Source organism: Callospermophilus lateralis, chromosome 11, assembly GCF_048772815.1.
Source record: "Callospermophilus lateralis isolate mCalLat2 chromosome 11, mCalLat2.hap1, whole genome shotgun sequence".
Classification (NCBI taxonomy): domain Eukaryota; kingdom Metazoa; phylum Chordata; class Mammalia; order Rodentia; family Sciuridae; genus Callospermophilus; species Callospermophilus lateralis.
Genome location: NC_135315.1, coordinates 80,791,686 through 80,810,187, shown reverse-complemented (window position 1 = coordinate 80,810,187; position 18,502 = coordinate 80,791,686).

Below are 18,502 nucleotides of genomic sequence, written 5' to 3'. Positions count from 1 at the left end.
TTGTTCTTGTCATATTTTTTTGTCACAGTAGTAAGAAAGTTGACTAAAACAGCTTCCAATCTTTATTGAATGTAACAAAGCGGGAAAAGGTACCACAAAATAACTTTTTGTATTATCTCTTTTTTCTGTGTCTACTTATATTTAGAAACACACATGTAAAATTAAGAAGCGTGGGGAATGTATTTCTGTATGACACCAGACCTGAGAATAACGTAACAAAACACAATAATTTTCCAAAGCAAAATAATTTGAGTTTTATGAACACAAAAATATTAATCTAAAATTGAAAGATAAAATTTGCAACTGATTGAGAATTGTGGTAAAGTGTTTGCTACAGACTGATATTGAATGGGGTAAATCGTTATTGTATAATCAAATATTTACACGTGAAACAGAAAATATAAAAAAAATATAAAGAAAAAAGTTTAAAGGATACTAGTAATTCAAAATTAAGAAATATAAATGTCTAATAGAAATTAATATACCCAATATCATTATTTATTAAAAAATAAAAATTGTAAAACTGATTAGAAAAGGTGAAATGCTTTTACAAAGAAATTTTTATAGAAGTGCATTGAATATCAAACAACCTCTGGATAGAGTAAAATTTTTAAAATATCTTGGAGGTCATTTTTATAAAGCAAATGACTGTATCATAGTTTCAATTTTTGTTCCTTCTTCCCTTCCTTTATTTTATTTTGATAGATGGCGACGATGTTTGGGTTCTAATTATGTTATAGGATTAACACCATGATTATGCTCATTTTAGAATTGTTTTATTATTGTCCACTAAATTTTAAGTGTTTCATTTACGTGATTTAAAATATTCAATAAATTTTCCAAGAAATACTCATTCAGATAGAATGGTAGTCTAAAATAACACTTATATCTTTATAATACTACTTAAAACTCAAGAGTGTTCATCGATTTGAAATAATGCCCATCATTAAATTATTGATTGGGTAAAACAGAGTGCATTCATGTAATATGATTTCATGGCAACATTAATTTTTGTGCATATATTTTAATATATTGGACTACAAAATGTAATCGATACCAAAGTTTTAATATGCACACATTAAGACACTGCATGTGAAAGTGACTAAACACTCTTTTTCCAGGTGTCACAGAGGAGAGGCAACTCTGATATAACAAGTACAAGGGAAAATACAATAAAAGATAAAGCTATAATTACATTAAGTAATCTAGTCACAGAAAGACAAATGCCACATAAGTTCACTCATATGTGTAGCCTAAAAAAAGTTGATGTTACAAAAAGTTGAGAGTATAATGGTGCTTATTATAAGTGGGAAGGAGTTATGCAGTGCAGATGGATGAAGGAGGTGATCAACTGGTACTAAGTTACAGTTGCGCAAAGGCAAGAAATTCTGATGTACTCAATGCAGAGTGGTGACTATATATAGCAAAAACTATACTACGTATTTCAAAGAACTAAAAGAATGTGTTTTGAAAGCCTTCCCTATAAAGAAATGGTAGACATTTGAGAAGATGGAGATGTTTAACATGAGAATCTAAACATTACACAATGTACACATGTATTAGAATATTACATGTTGCCCCATTAATATGCAGAAATTATGCTTTTTTGTATCAGTTAAATTTTTAAAAAGAAATGTAAAAAAATGAAGAGTAAAAACTGCACTTTTTACTCTTTCACAACTAGCTCAGAAGCAGTGCCATTGAGTTGCATAGGAAGACATTATTTTCATTTCAGTCCACCCACTTTCTTTCCCAAAGTAAAACATGAGAGGAGCCAGGCTGTTTGAGAAATTAACTTTAAATAACAGGTAATCAATATGTATTGTCTCTGACTTTTCTATGAACTTAAGAATACCCCAAATCCATTTATTTTAAAATTCCTCATGCAGGTTTTTAAGCTTATATACATTTAGTGGGCAGGTACATGCAATTTTTGAAGAACATTTCTTACTCCTAAATTCTGGGCATATCAAAAAGTTAATGGATATCTCAGGATAATTAAAATAATTATTTATGGACAATAATATTTAGTGGAAGTATTTTTATTCATTCTTAATGTATATTACTTTAATATATACATATATATTCTGTATTAATAAAATGACAAATGACTTAAAATAACAGCACATTTTAAAATACTTGAAACGAAAATGTTTGCATGAGAAACAAATTGAAAAAAAAACTTACAAGCTTTATAATAAACAGGATATTTCAAATATTATATAGAGGCATTATGCATATGCCCTAGACAATTCATACATAAATATAAATTCCATATGTAAAATAAATACATAAAACTCAGTCTTTTAAGAATCAAAAATAGAAAAATTTGATTAATGAGCTATTATATAACTATGAAACATTTTGCCTAAAATGCAAAACTTTCTTTTATATCAGATGAAGGAATCCCTTATACAGAGACAACTTTGAATTATCACAACATCAAGGATAAGCTTATATAAATTAATAATTAATTATTATTAATTATGATTATAAACATAGTATATTATTATTAAGAATATAGTATAATTGATGCCCTTGTTTTTATTTATATAACTTGATGCTTTCCATAGATAGATAAATTCAACATGATATATAATAGAAGATTATCTAATAGAAGAAATGTTAAGTGGAACCATTTACAATAGTAGGAATTAACTAAAATCCATAATGGACTAGAATCTGAAGAATGCACATGTATTGAATATTTTTATTTTATGGGCATTGCCATGTGTACATTGTAAATATTGTCTCATTAATCATATAAAATGTTTATAGGTAGTAACAATGATTTGTTGTTATACAAATATATGTTTTAATATATGTTTCTGAAAGTTAAATTTCAAGTCAAATGTAAAATGTTTGTAAGAGCCTAAATTTATGCTTTTAAGTATGTAATGATAATTCCAATCTTGCTTAAGATAAAATTAAGACTATTTAAGAAGTTATTTTATATAATTACTTCTAATCATATTTATGGCATATCAAATAAAACAATGAAAACATATTATGTAGGTATAATTCTATTTGAATTTTTATTCAGTAGCATATCAAAATATTTTCATTATTCTAATGTTCAGAGTATTATCTTAAAATTATCATATAATTCATAAGAAATTGAGACTTTTTATATATTTAAAAGTATTTTTAAACCTAAATAAAACAATGTGTAGAATAAATAAATGATCAAATGCTAACAAATATGTGAATCAAGGGAAAGCAATTAGCAAATTATTTCAGCAGAGAATATTTATTCCACTAATAGGGTTAACATTTGTTTAAAGATGATGACCTAGTTTCATTAACATCATCACTGCATGTAAACAGTGTGATTATTTTCACAAATATTGTACAATTACACACATTTTAAACTTCACAGCAGGATTTGGTATTCGTGGCAGAAGGCCTTTATAAAATGCACAGTATTTCTTTCCCAATAGAACCACAAACAGACAAGTGAGAATAATATGAATAATTATGGCTTCCAAAAACCAGCAGTAATGTTATTTCAGTATAGTTTAAGATTTATATTTCTGAAAAAAAAAATTAAGCAAAATTTGCCTGGAAGCTATTGCACAGTAAAAAAAGACAAATAAATTTTTTGGTATCAGAACAAGAAATGTATTCAGTGCCAGATTTTTAAACCTAGGTATACATTTCTGAAACTTTATTGATATGATAAAATACTTATTGAAATATAAAAATGTATATCCCTTTTGACTTTAGTAAAAAATATTATCGTGTAGATTTTTCACTGTAAATCTTATTTGATATATATATATATATATAAACAAAAATTACAGTGATCAGAATTTTGGAAAATAAATAATAATTTAGAGGAAAAATTATTCATTCCTTCTTTTTGCCTTGCAAATTTTTTCTTTTAAATTCACACAATATTATAGAGACATACATTTTGGAGAAAATAAAAATTCATTTGAAATATACATAAATAAAAATAAAAACTTTTAAGTGAGAATTCTTAAAGGTACAATGCATATCAATATTAAATTGGAACATAAACTATCATATACAATCAGAAGAATGGTGAAGGATAGTGCCCCTAAATAGAGGAATTTATATTTCCTCTTGATTGCTTTTTCATTATATTTAATTATTTTTATCATTTTGTTGAAGAAAAGTAAAAAACCCCTAAAGAAATATACTATGTGGGAAAATACAATATTTTACCATCAAGAACTATACAGGATCTTCAAATTTTCCCTACTTGCACTGTAACAAATTGGCCTACCACTATCTTAGTGCTTATGGAATATAGGACAATCTTGGGTTAGAAAAAAAATCGCATTATTATTCACATAAACAGAAGTAACCAGAAAATCAGTGTTTTCTGGTGCTAGGTACTAGAGCTTCATTCTCATAATGTGGAAAAAAAATGATGAAAGGATATCTGTACTCTCTGTAAGGGACATTATATTAGAGGGTCCCTGAACCTTGGGAACCAAAATTTTTTATACTGTACTACTTTCTGGAGGGAGGCATCTCCTCTTCTTCCCCGCAATTTTTCTATACAAATACATACATTAGTTAGTTAATCATTAAGGTAGTCATTACCACATCACAAAAAGTGCTAAAACACAGGAACCCAACTTCTATAAACTTAAATAAATTATTGTTAAAATTATTCATTAAACAATGAAATACATAAAATACTAATTTAGTATTTTTGAAAAAACATTATAGTTTGATCACAATATTTGTATTTCTTCTGCATTTATGTCATTCAAAAAGTATGACATTTATAGCTTTAATGAGCAATTATATTTTTATTCATATTTATTTTCACTGATGTAATTTAAGAATACACATTTGGGAAAATTAACAGAATAATATGTCAGGTAGAGATAAGACTGGGTGTAGAACACATGAAATGTCAGCCAGTTCCAGAATTTACTAAAATTGTGTGCTTTCACAAGCCAGTATAAAACTGTATTTTATTTCATTCATCAATAAAACATGCAAAATGGATTATATGATCTCAAGGATCTTTTAGTATAAAACAGTTAATAAAAATACTAATTGTGCTGAACATTTGAAAGCACTATTTTTTTCACAATGTGATATGTTTATTTTCAACTCATTGAATATTTATTGCATATAGATAGACTAGTATGGATTCACAGAGGAGCAAGATATGAAGAATTTCCCCCAGGTAGATTAACATTTGGAAAGACAGAACTGTCATATAGTCATGCAGATTTTACATTAAATAAGCCATACTGTAATGTGAAGGTTATTCTATAGATTTGCTCATTACACATCCTGAAAAACTATATAAAGCAGTCTATGTTAACTTCATAACATTGCTCATAGACAATTAACATAAATCTTGCAGCTTAAAGAAGTGAATATTTGTTATTCCGCTATTTTCCTAAATTGGGTTTTTAAGTCTTATTTAGCTGGGTTCTCTCTTTAAGAGTCAAGTTATTACCTGAACTACATATAGTCTCATCATAGCAAGAATGGGAAAAGATCAAGGATCCATTGGAAGAATTCATCTCCCTGTGGATGAAGAATTGAGATCCTTAATTTATTTGTTTGTTTGTTTATTTTTTTATTTACTTACTGTCCGCTGACTGTGTTCCACTCCTGCCTGCCTGCAGTTTACTGCCATTTGATTTTGTCTACAAGTTTTTTCACCACAGGCAGATGACTTCTTCAATCCAGCCAAGGAGAAAATCTTTACCTCCAGTCAGTTAACACAGTTTTATAATATATAACTAAACCACAGGAGACTGGGACATATCAATGTATTTTAATGCATGTTGTAACCTTATCAATGGATAGCCTCCTATTATCTTTGCCATTTTCCAATGGTTAGGGGAATGTCACAGGTCCCAACCACAATGAATGAAGAGAATATAATCATAGAATGTAGGAAGATGGAATTCTTGTTGAGACAATGTGGGATCTATTCATCATACAACACTGAGAAAAAAAATATAAATAAAGAAAAATGGACATATGTAATCAATATCAAGAGTCTATAACATAGTACCCTTTGATATAATAAATGTGAAATACTGTTGATGTTAGTTAAAAGGGGGTTTTAACATCATATATACACTTTTAATCATAAACATTCATAAAATAAAAGGAAGCAAGCTATATAAATTATCTAAAAGAAGCACATAAAAATGAGGTTGAAAATGTTTCTGTGAGGTTGTGAGAATAAAATGAGATAGCATATGCCACTAGATTATTAAAATGACTTTAGAATAACACTTATAAGCAGCAAGTTACTAGATATGACAAGCATACTTTCTTTCAGAATACCAACTAATAGCTTATACAGCTATTTCCAATCAGTTTTGAGCACAAAAAATACTCCGGTGAATTGAGTTTGAAAATGAACAAAAAAGCTTCATGGGAAAAGGACAGTCTTCTCAAACTTATAGGAACATTTTTCAAGTGTTTACATTGAAAACATTAAACCTCAATACACACTTCAAGCCATATAGAAAAATTTATTCAACATTGGTGATATACTAATTACAAAATGTAACACTATAAAACTTACAGAAGAAAATACAAAATATGTGACATTGACTTTGATAATATATTTCTAGATATAATGCAAAAATCTACTCCATTAAAAAATTAACTTCAATCAAAAATTAACTAAAATTGGATTTTGTTAAAATAAAAATCCCAAATTAGTTTTCTGAAAACCCTAATGACTAAAGAAAAACAAATCACACAATGCAAAAAAAATTTGGAGTCATATATGTAATATATATGTAATTAGGACATATACAGAATATATAAAGGCTTCTTAAAGTTAATCAAGAGTAAAAAATTAAATATGGACAAAACATCTAAAAAGACACATAACTAAATATAATAAAAGATTGGCAATTACGTATGTTAAATGATTTTCAACATCATTTGTCATTTTATGAATGCAAATTAAAATTACAAGTCTATTTCATTTCTCATATTTTTTAATGACTAAAATTTTTTAAAAAATGATAATTGCAAATGTAAAGATGAAAAACAACAGAAACTCTCATTAATGGTTGTGGAAAAATAAAAAAGGTGCATGCTATTTAAGATATAGTTGAGATAGTTTGTTAATATTTTATAAGTTTAAATATAGACTTATGTGACCCAAAAAATTCTTGCATAAGACAATTGAGTTGGAGATTTAACAGAAAATTCTGTACAGTAATGATAGCAGCTTTTGTAATTATCACTAACTGAAAGCAACCCAGCTGTTCATCAACTATGACATGAATAAATTGTACATGTATATGATGGAATATTATTCAGAGTTGTAGAAGAATCCACAAAATTATGTAGATAAATTTAAATGAAAAATGTTAAGGGAAAGAAGACACATACAAATAGCTACAAATTTAATGCATTTTTATTCACATGATATTCTATTAAGGCAAAATAATAGGGATAAATAAGATGACTAGTTGCCAGAATTTGAACGAGGAGTAGATTTTTATTAAGGTGAGACATAGGGGAATTTTAAGAGTAATAAATAATTTTATATATTTCTTAAAGCATCTGCAGCTACCCAACATAAAAATTAATTCAAGTTGTGAAAATTAAGTACATAAGATAAAGAACATCATATAATGAAGTGTATACTGGTCAAAAATTAATCTGTCACATGAATTTAAGACATAACCTTATTGAAAAGCACAGGGAGAAGCTATTGTATTTAACATTGGTCCAGTGTTGATTTGACTAAAAATTCTAAAGCCAAAACCAAACTTTACTCTAAATGGTAACTTTTTTTCTCACATGCATAAATATTTTAACCATTCTGAAAATATTCTATGTAAATATCAAAGCTGAGAAAAGGAAATAAACAGAAAATGATAAGAGACAACTTTCTTACCGTCAGGAAAAAAAAAATAGACAAGACTGAACTGATAACGGATTAGTCTGAGACATCATTATGTACCCAGGTTAGGTTTGATACACAGAAATGACTACAGATGTGTCTGTGTTGATATATTATTTAAAAATATACTTGCATGTATTCCCTCTCTTGTTTGGTGTGAAGGCTTAGAAGCAGTGAGTGACACACCAGAACTTTGTTTCTATACATCATTCCAAAATAAATAGAACCAGACGTTTTGGCAAAAAATACTAATTGTATGGTGGGACAGAGAAAATAAAAGCTGAATCTAGATCATCTTGCAGTGTTAGGTAAAGCTCAAAAAGAGAGAGAGCATTCCCAAAGAATGTAAGGGTTAATGAGAAAATAATCCCAGTGGTCCCAATGAATAATTTTTGCAATAAAATTAATGATCTATCATAAGATTATAACACAGCATTAGTTTTAATTACTACTTTAATACATCAACACAATTTTAGTGGCTTCAAATAACACAAACTACTATATCTGTAATAGTTGAATAATTATTGAAGTAACAACAATCAACTCTGTAAATCAGAAGTCAAATAAGGAGCTCACTGTCTTAAATGAAGTTATGGGCAAGGTTGCTTTGTTTGTGGAGACTCTGTGGGAAAGTACATTTCTTTGTTCTTTCCAGCTTCAGAAGGCCCTTCATATCATTTGTTGCCTGCCCTTTAGTCTCCATTTTCAAAGTCAGCAAGTTACATTCCTCTGACTAGTCTGCTCAAGTCTCATCTTTCTATGAACACATAAACTTTTAAAGCATTGCATGAGAAGAACAGAGTAACCAAAATATTCCTGGGCAATTGCTTCATCCTGAGGTCTTTAACAGTCAATATGTCTACAAAGTCCAGTCTGACATAACCTTCACATGTTCTAGGAATTAGGATGTGGATTTGACTAGTTGCCATTATTCTGCCAACCATAAACACAAAGCAAACATAAATACATGTGATTTAATACTAACATACATAAATGTGTATATAAATAACACTGGAGAGAATATTTCTTAGAAAAGAATTTCAAGTAATAAATGTAGGCACTCCCTCTAGGATGTAGATACCTTCATTAGGTTGGATTTAGTGACTCTTTTCTGAAGAATAAAGTATACATAGGGCAATATAGTAAATTTAGAATGTAGAAGCCTGTCAGACATGACATTTTTTTAAAGTGAACATCGCCAATGGAGTCATATTTGTACCACCACCCTCCCTGTAATTTGCTAAGAAGGCAAGTTACCTCTGTGGAATTCTTCCTAGTACTTAAAACTCCAGTCTAAGCATGAAAAAAATCATTAGAAAAGTTCAGCATCACACAGGATATTTAACTTTACTTGACAAAACATTTATGTTCATGGTCAATAAGGAAGAACTGAGAAAAACTTTCACAGACCAGAGAATACTAAGGAGGTATGATAATGAAATTTCAAAGTGGCATCTAGGATTGGGTAGTGGCTTCAATTGATCCACATCCTGCCTACTAAGATAATAATAATAGCTGATATTAATCAGATATAACCATTACTGAAGCATTTTATGTGTTCTGGTTCATTTAAATTTCTGAAAAAATCCAATATATCCCATTTATAAATGCAGAAATTAGACCAAATTTATGACACTAATAATCAACAGGGTTGAAATTTAAACCAGGACTATTTAGTGAGTAGGTGCCCTTGTAATTTGGCTATACTGCCCCGTTCAGAAACAGAGAACCCTGGCTTGCTATGGGATTGAAGCTTAGTCTTCTCTTCTTTATCTTTGGTAAAAACTTTCCAGTTACAGCCTCTTTTTTCAATTATCTTTTTTCCTCTAGCTGTTATACTTTAGATCAGGTGTTCCCTGGTAACTCACGTGTGAGATATTGCAAGAAAGTTTAGAGGTGAAATGTTTGGATTATGAGAGCCTTAATATTATTTGTGCATTAATCCCCTGAAACACATTAAATGGGTGGTGAGTGTAGGCTGGTAGGGTGTGACTGGAGGAAGTGGATCATTTCAAGGCATGCCTTTGGACTTTATATCTTGTCTGAGGTAAGAGAGCTCTAGTTCTCTCTGCTTTAGGAAGCAATGTCCTGAACTATTTTCCTCTGCCTTCTTCCGTGATGTTCTACCACTTCTGACACAAACTAAAGAAGTTGTCCATCTATGGACTGAGGAGACTGTGAATGCCGAAATAAACTTTTTCTCCTCTAATTATTCTTGTTCAGGTCTTTTGCTCACAACAGTGAAATAGATGACTAGAAGTACTGGGGTTTGAACATAAGGTCTTGAGCATGCTAGGCTAGTGCTCTACCACAGAGCTCCATTCCCAGCCCCTATAATTTTTATCTTTAAAAATTTTTATTAAAACAAAATTCACATACATAACATCTCCTTTTACAATAATGAGGTTTTTGACATATTCTTACAGTCATAAAAGTCATAAAAATTATTATCTATTTTTAAATTGTCATAATCAGTCTCAGAAATTATCCCAGTACATTTATGATCTTTTACCTCAGGCCCCAGCCTCTGTCAATCACTAACCCATTTTTGGCATTGTGGATTATCCTGTAGTGGGCATACTGTACTAATATAGTAAAAAAATATGTAGTCTTTTATGAATTTCTTTTTTCATTTAGCAAAATGTTTTTAATACCCACTCATGTTGTGATAATAGTATTTCATTCTTTTTATTTTATTCTTTTGTGTTGAATATATATATATATATATATATATATATATATATATATATATATATTTCAATATTATTTATTCATCTATAAGTTGATAAACATGTGAATTATTTCACTTTTTGACTTTTATGAATAAAACTTCAATGAACCTTCATGCACAGGTTTTGTATGAAAATATATCTTCCTTTTTCCTGATATATAGTTGGAAATTGAATCACATGCCATATGGTAATTCTGTCTTCACCAATTCACAAATCACTCAATTATTGTTTTAAAATGGTTAAATCATTTTGCAATTCAAGCTTCAATGTGAAGCTTCCAATATATCCACATACTCACCAACACTTCTTATTGTGTTTTTATTGTAGTCACCTAATTGGCACAAAATCATACATTATTGGAATATTACTTTTTATTTCTCTAATATAATCAATGATATTAATCAAATATCAATAAGCTTATTTACTATTTGTATATCTCTGTTAAACTAAGCACTTCTTAAAGTTCTTTGCTTATTTTTATAAAGGATAAGTTTTATTATTTAATTATATATTCTAAGTCCATTATCAAATACATAATTTGCACATACTTTCTCCCATTCTATGGATCCATTTCATTCCTTTTATTGACAATATTCTTTAAAACTGTTTTTATGAAGAAGTAAAATATACATATTTTTTTAGAAAAAGTTTGCTCTTTTTGCTTTTAATATAATGCTAAGAAACCATTGCCTAACATGAATGATAAGAATTTATACTTACATACTCTTCTAAAAGTAATGATTATAATTTTGGTTTAAAATATAGGTTGATGGTTTGAGTTAATGTTGGTATATGGTATAAGGAAGGGATAAAATTTGATTGTTTTGTGTGTCGTTAAGTAAATCAGGTTCTAAGCCTAAGATTTACAAATTTAAATAAAATTAGAGAAATAATCAAATACAATTGTATAAGTGACCACAATACCACATTCAGAGGAAAGACATTGAAAACAACAGATTTAATAGTGCATTCTGTGCTTGGAAAACATAATATTTAAAATATTTTTTTTTATTTTTGAAATGGAATATTATTGCTTAAAACATCTGTGATTAAAAAAAAAACTTTTAAACAGAATAAATTTCAATGGATATTTTAACACTTTTAAGTTTTGCTTTTTCCATCTTTGATCATAGAAACTTAATGTATTCACTCTATTTTAACAGATTGTTTGAAGGCAAAGATCAAATTCACATAAATATTTTTTTTTTTTTGGTACTGAGGATTGAAACTAAGAGTTCTTTACTTTTGAGTTACATCCTCATTCCTTCTATTTGTGTTAAAAGACAGGGTCTCATTAAGTTGCAGAGGCTGGCTTTAAACTTTCAATGCTCCTTCCTCAGTCTCTAAGTAAAAGAGATCACAAGCATGCACCATCATGAATGGTACTTTTCTAATTTTAGGATACATTTTATGATTACAAAAATTCATATTCCATACATATTTGCCATAAAAACTTGAGTATTACTGTTTAAATTGATGAATTTTTCCATAAGAAATAAAAAAGGAGCAAATATTTCTTTGGATCATCCTGTTTAAAAAAAATACCAAAGGAAGATATTACATGTCTTTTCACTGCTTATAATGATGCAGAGTTTACTGAGATTTACCTAGGTATATCTCATGAAATATACTTAATGTAAATCTGAATTGGATAAAAAAAGACAAAAATAAATCGATGTAATTCATTATAGGTATTTTAATAAGAATATGAAAGAACATTTTAAAAGCCTATTTTTAATTTAATGAAAGTAAACTGATTTTAGGTTGAGGTTATAATTCAGTGGCAAAGCAATTTAATAACATACAATACAAGACTCCAGGTTCAATCTCCAGTACCATAAAAATACATATATCCATGGCCAATTACTTAATGATGAAAAATGATTTATTATTTTTTATCCAATATGATTTTATTATTATTTATGTTGATCACTATTGGAAAAAAAAGACTTTGTGAATAATAATGTATAATTGGCCTATAAATACAGGTCACATATATATCACGATACAAGTGTAGGTCAGTGGAAAACAGTTCAAAGTTCTTGCAAAGTCACCTTGACTCTAGGTTGTAGATTTATACTATCTAAAACCCAGCTTTTAACATTCATTAAATTTTATTAAACTTATTTTTACACACTGTATTACAAACTGTCTTTTCCCTTGCACTCTGCCACAAGGAAAGTAGTCCACACACCTCACACTCAAAGAGATTCTTGGCCTCTCTCTTCTAGGAAGCCAGGGTATTTGGTTTCTCTCAATGAAAATCGTTATCATTTTCTTCTTGGATTGAGTGGATACTCTTTCCAACTTTAAACATCCTAGGCAGAAGTATAACGTGGGATTCTTTAGAAGATTATAGTTGAACATCACTGCTATATAAAGTATAAGAAAAGCCTTGAAATTTGTGCAAATTAAAAATGTACTGCCAGGATCTCTATTCATAAAGTATAGCTAAACATTTATGCACAATTTCAGATGATACCAGAGTACGGAAGCACAGATTGTTTTTTCAAGGAACCCATTAATCTGATGTGTGTCCCTGATGGAAAATGCATCAAACTGCATCAAAGTAAACTCTCAAATTTAGGATGATGTCGCTATTACATATAACATGATGTATGAAGTCCTTATTGTCTGATCCTTTGTTCTTCAATTACTCATGCTTTCCCCCATTCTGTTTAAAATACACTCCTTACTTATTCTTAAATCGTGACTCAATGTAATTGCACTAATTGTTACTTTGCCTCAGATCCTCACTACCCGAGTACTCAATCTCATTACTCAGAAATGTCTCTGTTAATTACCTGCAAAGTAAAATAATCAAAACAAACAGTGGGTAAAAACATTTCATTCTCAGTAGGCTTCTATTGCCTTAAATTTTATTCATGTTTCCTATACCTAAAGCAACATTACTTTCTCCTAATTTGCCTTAGTATATGACATTACCAGTAGCATAATAGTTATCTAATTCATATTTGTCAAATGTATACATATGAATATATAAATAAAAAATAAAATGATTATATATACTAGCACAAGCTTACCATGAATTGAGGTGTGTAATATATCACTGAACATTCTGGAGAAGCCTTGGTGTAATTATCTCAATAGAGTAAGAGAGTTATGTGATATTATTAGATAATGCTTTGTTTTATTTTATTTTACAGAAAATAAAAAAAAAATAACAGAACATACAAACTACCTTTCAAGAGCCTCCCTATCCTAAGAGAATTTACTTAATTTTTTTTTAAATCACAATTTTTCTCTATTTCTTTGAGATGTAAATCCTCTCCAAACATTTTGCCAGTTTTACAACCCAGGAAAACCTTTCTCAAAGACATGTGAGTCATTCTTTGAAGTGTAACTCATAAGAAAGTTAGCACACCTACCTCTCAGTCTCCTGAGAAAGTAGAAGCCTAACTTAGATCAGAGGCAATTATCAAGCACAGATGGCCTAATTTGGCTAACCTCCACCCTAACATTTTTAGTAGCTCACCCCAGTTCATATACAATTAACTTGCCTTTTGTTTTAGGAGATTGACTTCAGTCTCTTTTCTCTCTCTTTGTCTGTGTAACATATCTGGTGCAATTTTTCTTTATCAATATCCAAAGATCTCTTGGAAAAACTGTCTGGGATTTAACCAACTGCCACCATTTGTATGACTTTGAGAAAGCTTTTAATCTCTCTTCTCTAAACTCATTTGCCTTTAAAAATACTGTGTGTGTATATATATATACACACACACACAGAGTAGTTCAGTATTATATATATATATATATATATATATATATATACATATATATATACATATATATATATATGAGAAGAACAAGGGTGGGGTGGAATTGAGAAGTTTATTTGGGTCATGTGAGACATGCTGAGATGCCAGGTGGCATCTAATATAGAAAATGCATATGTTATAAGATTGGTTAATATGATAGCATAATGCAGTTACAACAAAAATAGGAGATAAATCTTAAGTATTATCTATGAAACTTTTCATCAAAGTCTCATGTAAGGTAAAATAAAGATTTACTCAGATAGTCCTGTAAGCCTTTATTATTCACAACTTCAATAATGAAGGAAGTATGAGACTTCTTGAATCTGAATTGTCAATTCATCCCCAATATGATAGTCATATTGCCATACTTAAGGATATCAGACCAAAGACTCAGACAATCTCAACTTATTTATATCTCTTTAATATTTCCCTGGTTCCTCAGACAGTGGAATTTTGGAAATATTGATATCAAATTCAGGAAGGATTATACCTATTATATCTAAGTTAATGGAAATAAAGGAAAATACATTTTAACTCTCTCCAGTCTCCTTTGCTCCTTATGGTATTGTTTTTTTGTTTGTTTTTTTGTGTGTGTCTCACTGAGTTGTTTGTGTGTGTTAATAATAGAAGACAATCTGGATAATCTTCTGTTTTTTTTTTTTTTTCGAAATCTTTAAGCTCATGTATTTCTCAAAATAAAGAAACATAAACAAATTAAAAATAAATTAAAAGAGGTAAGATAACCTTTGTAGCTTTCTTGGAAATAGTAAATGCATTAGAGTCATCAAGTTATGGTACCAGAGGAAATCATAATTTATGTTTTTTATACTGTTTCAATTTGCTTAGAGTGTATGTCTCAGAGTTTCATATCCTAGAAGCTTTGTTCCCCACGTAGCAATGGTGAGAGGCAGAGGAACCTTTTAGAAGTGGAGCCTAGTGGAAGACTGTGAGGTCACTGGTGTACTGGATAGTGATTAGTGTTGTTCTCACAGTATCTTTGTTACTTCAAATACAAACAGGTTGTTATAAAGAAAGAAATCTGGAATCTCTCTGCCTTTCTGTTTCACTATATAATATCTATCTATCTATCTATCTATCTATCTATCTATCTATCTATCTATCTCATACATGCTTATACTATGAAGCCATCTACCATGTTGAATTTGAGCTAGAGTTCCCCTATCAAAGGCTGAATATATGGGGCTGCCATTGATGAACTTCCAGTATTCATAACTCTGAGCTAAATAAACCTCTTGTATCTCTTTCATTATAAAGGACCCAGTCTCAAATATTTTATTATTGCAAAAGAAAAGGGACTGAGAACATTTTTTGAAATGAAGTTGCCCTACAAATTCTAAATGTACAGACATTAAAGAGAGTAAGCTTTCTCTTTATGTTTATTCATAAGAGCTGCAAATTTTTCAAAGCACCATTTGTTTAAGAGGCTATCTTTTCTCCAATGCATGTTTTTTGCATCTTTGTCTAATAAAAGATAATTGTAATTTTGTGGGTTAATCTCTGTGTCCTCTATTCTGTACCATTGGTCTACGAGTCTGTTCTGGTGCCAATACCATGCTGTTTTTGTTACTATTGCTCTGTAGTATAGTTTAAGGTCTGGTATAGTGATGCCATCTGCTTCACCCCTCTTGCTAAGGATTGCTTTACCTATTCTGGGTCGCTTATTTTTTTCAAATGAATTTCATGGTTGCTTTTTCTATTTCTATGAGAAATGTCATTGGGAATTTGATTGGAATTGCATTGAATATATTTTTTGCTTTTGGAAGTTTATGCAACAAAATGAAATTAAACCCCTATCACTCACCACACATAAAACTAAACTCAAAATGGATCAAGCACTAAGGAATAAAACCAGAGACCCTGTGTCTAATAGTAGAAAAAGTAGGCCCTAATTTCATCATGTGGGATTAGGCCCAACTTCCTTAATAAGACTCCTGTGGTGCAAGTATTATAATCAAGAATCAATGAATGGGACAAACTCAAACTAAAAAAGTTTCTTCTCAGCAAAAGAAACAATCTATGAGGTGAATAGACGGTCTACATCTTGGCAGCAAATCTTTCACACATCAGATAGAGCACTAATCTCTAGATTATATATAGAACTCAAAAGCTAAGCACCAAATAAATAAATAACCCAATAAATGGGCCAAGGACCTGAAGAGACCCTTCTCAGAACATGATGTACAATCAATCAACAAATACATGAAAAATGTTTGTCATCACTAGCAACTAGAGAAATGCAAATCAAAAGCAGTCTAAGATTTCATCTAACTCCAGTCACAATGGCAGCTATAATGCATACAAACAACAATATGTGTTGGCGAGGATGTCAGTGGGGGAGAGGTACACTCATACATTGCTGATGGGATTGAAAATTGGTGCAGCCAATATGGAAAGCAGTATGGAGATTTCTTGGAAAATTGGGAATAGAACCACCATTTGACCCAGCTATCCCTCTCCTCGTTCTATACCCAAAGGACTTAAAAACAGCATACTACAGGGACATAGCCACATCAATGTTTATAGCAGCACTGAATTCACAATAGCTAAACTGTGGAACCAACCTAGATGCCCTTCAGTAGATTAATGAATAAAGAAAATGTGGTATATGTACACAATGGAATATTACTCAACAATAGAAGAGAATAAATTCATGGCATTGGCAGGTAAATGGATAGAGTTAGAGAAGATAATGCTAAGTGAAGTTAGCCAATCCTCAAAAAACCTAATGCCAAAAGTTTTCTTTGATATAAAGAGGCTGATTCAAAGTGGGATAGGGATAGGGAGCATAGAGGAATTAGAAAAATCTAGTTATGGCAGAGAGGTTGGATGGGAAAGGAGGGGGCGTGGGGTTATAAATGATGTTGGAATGTGATGATCATTATTATCCAAAGTGCAGGTACATACAGAGACATGAATTGGTGTGAATATACTTTGTATGCAACCAGAGATATGAAAATTTGTGCTCTATATGTGTAATAAGAATTGTAATGCACTGTCATTTATAAATAAAAAATTAAAAAGAGCTGCAGAATTAGAAGTCTCTTTATGATCATGACATTGATATATTAAAAAAGGCATTATTTCTTCCCTCTTCTTCTCATGTTCTCCTTTTTGACAAAAATAATATGTGTCTGTGGCTCAGTGATACAGCATTTACCTTGCACATGTGAGAAACTGGGTTCGATTATCAGCACCACATTAAAAAAATAAATAAACAAAAATATTGTGTTCATCTAAAAATATATGTGTATATATATAATTATATATATATATATATATATATATATATATATATATATATATATATATATATAAATTCTGATATGGGATTTGCTGAAGAGTCTATATTTATTTTACATATACTTATTCTTCCATGTATTAATTTTTCTTAAGTATTTTTATTCATTTCTCATAGGATTTATAATTAATTTGTAATTCTGAAGCACACATCCATCATCAACAAAACAGTTTTTTAAATTATAAAGTTTCCAGAGATCCTTTTCTAAAACCAAATTTGAGAATTATTCCTGTTTGTTAGACATTTACACAGATGGGTTTGGGGAAGAAATTTGTAAATACATTAAAATATCTTTTCTGAAAATAACTATAAGCATATCTTACTGAATAACTTTAGTCATTTATGAAATCAAAACAACTTATACTTAAACATTTTCTCTGTAATAGAAAGCAACAAGAAGTTGTTTTTTTAAATTATATCATTGTATAACTAAAACTAATGGGTTGTCTTAATTTATTTCATGACATAATAGAAAACTTGCAACTTCTGAACAATATAAAATAACACAGAGTCCTCTATCAGCTACTCAGATCTATAGTTTCCTAATCTTTGTAAAATTTTATTTTTAATGGGTACATATGGTATTTGCAAGCAGCAGTAACATTTCATATCTTTGTGTTTTTTTTTTTTTTTCATTTGAATCCTCAAGGTTGTGCAGTAGCTTTCTGGGCATTTGGTAGTCAAGTGTTACTGTTGGCCTCTGTTTCATTGGGGGATTTTGATTCTAATCAAAATAAATAGGCTGCTTCATACCAAAAGTAATCTTATTGACAGATCCTAAAAATGT